The 5376-nt window shown below is 39.3% G+C and overlaps 1 non-coding gene across 1 annotated transcript; it reads right to left on the reverse strand.

Moving 5' to 3' along the window:
• Nucleotides 1-4435: 4435 nt before the first annotated feature.
• LOC150008804 (U6 spliceosomal RNA) lies at nucleotides 4436-4541 on the reverse strand. The gene has a single exon (XR_016511449.1). It is a non-coding gene; the product is annotated as a U6 spliceosomal RNA (small nuclear RNA).
• Nucleotides 4542-5376: the final 835 nt, after the last annotated feature.

The following is a 5376-nucleotide window of genomic DNA, read 5'->3' on the forward strand; positions in this document are numbered from 1 at the left end:
CTCCCTTCATTTCCCCCTTTCCCCTCCCCATTGACCTCCCCTCAAAATGTTCCCCACACCTATAATTCTTTTCCCACTCTTGTTGCCTACTTAGTTTGCCTTTGTTTTGATTCCCTAGCTCCTGTTGTTGGTTGCTATGATACAGTTTTCATTTTAATGTTCATAGTTTTGATCCTCTTTCTCCTAAACAAGTCCCTTCAACATTTCATATAATGGTGGTTTGGATCTGATGAACTCCTTCAGTTTTACTTTGTCCTGGAAGCACTTTCTCTGCCTTTCTATTCTGAATGACAGCTTCACTGGATAGAGTAATCATTGTTGGAGGTTTTTGCTTTTCATTACTTTAAATATTTCTTGCCAGTTCCTTCTTGCCTGCAGAGTTTCTTTTGAGAAACCAACTGATAGTCTTATTGGGACCCATTTGTATGTAATTTTCTTCTTCTCTCTTGCTGCTTTTAAGATTCTCTCTTTATCCTTAATTTTTGACATTCTGATTATAATGTGTCTTGGTGTGGTTCTCCCTGGGTCCAGTTTTTCTGGAACTCTCTGTGCTTCCTGGACCTGTAAGTCTATTTCCTTCCCCAAGTTAGGGAAGTTCTGCTTCATTATTTTTTCACATAATTTTTCAATTTCTAGTTCTTCTTCTTCACCTTCTGGCAACCCTATGAGTCAGATGTTGGCCTACTTATAGCTGTCCCATAGGTTTCTGAGTCTCTCCTCATTTTCCTCACTTTTCATTTCCTCTTTCTACATTGGTTGACTATTTGTTCCTTCCCTATGTTCTGATTTGTTTATTTGATCCCTGGTTTTCCTTCCCTCACCACTAGTTTCGTATGTATTTCCACTCATTTCAGCAGGGATAGCCTTCATTCATTCCCCATCTTGTTTAAGATCTGCTATTAGGTCTGTAAGCATTTTTATAAGCAAAGCTCTGAACTGTGCCTCAGAAAGATTTTCTATCTGCTGCTTCATTAGTCAACTGCATGACTGGGATCTCTACCATGATCTGTACCATCCTGACAGGTTTTTGTTTACCTTTGCTTCCTGTGTAAGGCTATCACACCTTCTGCACTCTAGGGGGCAGAGCCCCAAGCACTCGTCACAACCAGGTGACCCTTCTCACCACATTGTGGTGTTTTGCATGGATGCGGGAATCCAAGATGAATTCCTGCAGTTCACTCTCTGCTGAGAGATCGGGAGCCTCTTCCTCAGTCCCCGTGCCCTCTGGCCCTCACAGTCCAAGGCAATGGGGGTCTGCCTTCTCCAGCATTGGAATTGTAAGTTGATAGATTTGGTCTGCAGCCAGGGGTGCTCCCCAGGTGCTTCTCAACTCCCCTTAATTACAGGTGTCTGTGCTTACAGCCATCCCACTGCCATCGCCGCAGCTACCACCATTGCCACAGCTGCCACCACCAGCACAGCTTGACCTCTCCACCCTGCCTTTGCTTCTCCTACCCATCCCGACAAGCACCACTTCTTTATAACTTCATATGTTGGATTTCCATGTAATTTTGTTTTCTGGAACTTCTGGTTATTTCTGGTTTTGTGTTAGTTGTATTCCTTTTTAGTTGTGGAGGGAGATAGAGCATGTCAGTCTAGACCTCCATCTTGGCCAGAAGTTGTCTCCTCATCTAGACAGGCTCCTGTGTTTGTTTGCCTTTGTGTCTTAGGTAGAGCTCTCACTCCTGTTATGTTTTAAGGGGCTGAGCCTTAGGGATTCATCAGTACAGGGCAACATGTTTTACCACGTTGTGGCACTGTATTTTGGGGAGGGGCCTGAGAGGGAACAACATTACTTGCCCAGAACTCGCCCTTTTTGCAGGCACTTCTCCCACTTCTGTATGGGACTGGTGCCCCTCTAGCTGTTGCTCTGGTCATCATTCCCAGAGTGGTTGTGTTTGTGGATGTTCTACACCCATGGGGGCCCTTTAAATAAGCGGACTCTACTGAGAGACTGGCAATTTGTGCCTCTGCTCCAACCACTCCTGGTTTGCACAATCAGAAGCAATGAGGTTTGATTTTCCCCGTGCTGGAACTGTGAGCTGCACGGGCTGGTGAGGAGCTAGGAACACAACACCAGATGTCCCTCCTGACTTTTTAAAATGTATAACTTATTTCCATTGGCCTGCCACTGTACTGCGTCCTCTCCGCCCAGGCTCTGCCCCTCCTACCTGTCTGGATGAGTATTTCTTCTCTATATCTGTTTATTGGACTTCCATGTAGCTTGGTTTTCTGGAACTTCTGGATGTCTCTAGTTTTGAGGGAGTTGTATTCCTTCTTAGTTGTGGAGCAAGCTGCAGCATGTCTGTCTATACCTCCATCTTGGCCAGAAGTCTATTTTTTTCTTAATGAGCCTGGCTAAAGGCTTGTCAATTTTGTTTATCTTTTCGAAGAACTAGCTCCTACTTTTGTTGCTCTTTTGAATTGTTTGTTTAGTCTCTATGTCACTTAATTCTGCTCTGATCTTGATGATTTCCTTCCTTCTACTCATTCTGGGTTTTGTTTGTTATAGTTCCTCTAGTTCTTATAGCTGTAGGGTTAGATTTTTTATTAGAGATTCTTCTATCCTTTTTAGGTAGGCCTGTATTACTATCAAATTTCCTCTCAGGACTGCTTTCACTGTGTCTAATAGGTTTGGGGCTGTTGTGTGTTCATTATCATTTGTTTCCAAAAGCTTTTTAATTTCTTCCTTGATGTCATTGTTAACCCATTCATTACTTAAGAGCATGTTATTCACTCTCCATGAGTTTGAATGTCTTCGATTTTTTTCCTTGAGGTTGATTTCTAGTTTGAAGCCATTGTGATCTGAGAAGATGGTTGATATAATTTCAGTTTTCTTGAATTTTCTGAGGCTTGTTTTGTGTCCTGCCATATGGTCTATTTTTGAAAATGTCCCATGTGCATTTGAAAAGAATGTATATTTTGCTTCTTTGGGGTGAAAAGTTCTATATATATATCAGTTAAGTCCATTTGTTCTAGAGTGTTGTTCAATGCCTCAATATCCTTGGTGTTTCTTTGCTTTGAAGATCTGTCCATTGCTGACCATGGGATGTTAAATCCACTACTATGAGTGTGTTGCTGTTGATATCCTTCTTATAGTCTTCCAGTATTTTTCTTATATATTTGGGTGCTCTTAGGTTGGGTTCATATATGTTTATAAGGGTTATATCTTCTTGATGGATTGTTCTCTTAAGTATTATGAAATGTCCTTCTTTGTCTCTTTTTATGGAATTTGCTGTGAAATCTGTTTTGTCTGATATAAATATTGATGCCTCAGCTTTTTTTCATGTCCATTTGCTTGAAATAATTTTTTCCATCCCTTCACTTTCAGTCTATGTCAATCTTTGGTTTAGAGATGTAGCTCTTGTAGATAGCATATATATGCATCATGTTTTCATATACATTCCACTAACCTCTGTCTTTTGATTGGAGCATTTAATCCATTTACATTTAAGGTTATTATCAACAGGTATTTGTTCATTTCCTTTTGTATCTGTGTTCCTCTCCCTCTCTTTTTTTCTTCCTTTTCTTATAGTGTTCTCTTTAGTATCTCTTGCAATGCTGGTTTGGTGGAGATGTATTCTTTTAGTCTTTTTTTGTCTGGGAAACTCCTTATTTCACCTTCCATTTTGAAAGAGAGCCTTGCTGGGTAGAGTATTCTTGGTTGTAGGTCTTTTTTTTTTTTTTTTCATTGCTTGAAATATTTTTTGCCATCCCCTTCTGGCTTGTAGTGCTTCTGTTGAGAAATCAGTTGATAGTCCTATTGGAGCTCCCTTGTATGTTATTTGCTGTTTTTCTCTTGCTGCTTTTAGGATTTTCTCTTTGTCAGTGTTGCCATTTTAATTATAATGTGCCTTGGAGTGGGCCTTTTTGGGTTCATCTTCATTGGGACCCTCTGTGCTTCCTGGACTTGCATGACTTTTTCTCTCATAAAGTTAGGAAATTTTTCTGTCATTACTTTTTCAATCAGGTTTTCTGTCCCATGCTCCTCTTCTTCTCCTTCTTGTATCCCTATGATATGGATATTGTTCTGTTTCATGATGTCCTGCTGTTCTCTTAAACCCTCTTCATTCTTTTCAGTTTTTCTCATTTTGTTGCATTGTCTGGGAATTTTTTTCTACATTGTACTCTAACTCACTGATCCAATCCTCTGCTCCATTTAACCTGCTTTTGATTGATTCTACTGTGTTCTTCACTTCAGAAATTGTATTATTCATTTCTTTCTGGTTCTTATTGATAGTTTCTATGTCCTTTTTTTATGCTGGTGTAGTTCTCAGTAAGCTCTTTGTAGTTTCTCTGGAGTTCTTTGTAGTTTCCCTGAAGTTCTTTATAGTTCCCCTGGAGTTTGTTGTAGTTTTCTTTGAGTTTGTTGAGTTCATTGAGCTTCCTCATTACTATTGTTTTGAATTCCATGTCTGATAGTTTGCTTGCCTCTAAAAACATGGAATACTTCATGATTTGTGTGTCATCCTTGTGTGGGGGCCATGCTAATCTTCTCTGTATTGTTCCAATTTTAGTATATGTACTGCCAAAGCGAGCACTCATTTGCAATTTTAGTGTCTTATCTAAGAAGTCATTACTTAATCCAAAACTACAAATATTTACACCTATGTTTTTTCTAAGGGTTTTATAATTTTAATCCTTCCATTTAGGCCAATGACTCATTTTCAATAATTTTTGTATAATAGTATGAGTACAATTTCCTTTTTAAAAATCTTTTGCATATAGATATCTAGTTGACCCAACATAATTTGTTGAAAAGACTATCCTTTTTCCATTGAATTATCTTGATACCCTTGTCTAAAATTATTTGACCATGCAAATGAGGGTTTATTTCAGGTAAAAAATTACATTTTATCACTTTACCTTCTGAAAATGTCTTGGTTTTAGAGTAGTAAGTTCCAGATCCCTATCCTGAGAATTTCAAACTACATTCTTTGGACAATTGATTCTTTCTTTATGTTCCCAAGTGTTGTTTTAGGCTGGATTCTCCCAGAAGCAGATTCTGAACCAAGAACTAAATGCAAGTTGCTTATTTAGGGGATGCAGGAGACATTGGTTGAGAGTGGAGAAGGGGCACATGAAATGGATGGAAGACAATAATTAGTGTATTATTAAGACACGCCCCAGAGTGGGCAATTGGAGGTCAATATTATGGGGAAACACAAGAAATGACTGAAATATTGCTCCAAGTTTTTATGCTATAATATCTAAGAGATGACAACCTTGAGTGTTTTATGTAATTCCTGATGGTCATTGGTTGAGGCTTGCTCCTGAGGATGTTCATTCTCTGGAATATCCAGCCTGTGTGTGCAGGAGAAGAGTGGCTCTCTGCAGCACTTGAAGAAGGTTTTAAGCAGACAGATGTAGATACTG

This window comes from Furipterus horrens, unplaced genomic scaffold (genome assembly GCF_987537825.1).
Source record: "Furipterus horrens unplaced genomic scaffold, mFurHor1.1.pri manual_scaffold_5, whole genome shotgun sequence".
Taxonomy (NCBI): Eukaryota; Metazoa; Chordata; class Mammalia; order Chiroptera; family Furipteridae; genus Furipterus; species Furipterus horrens.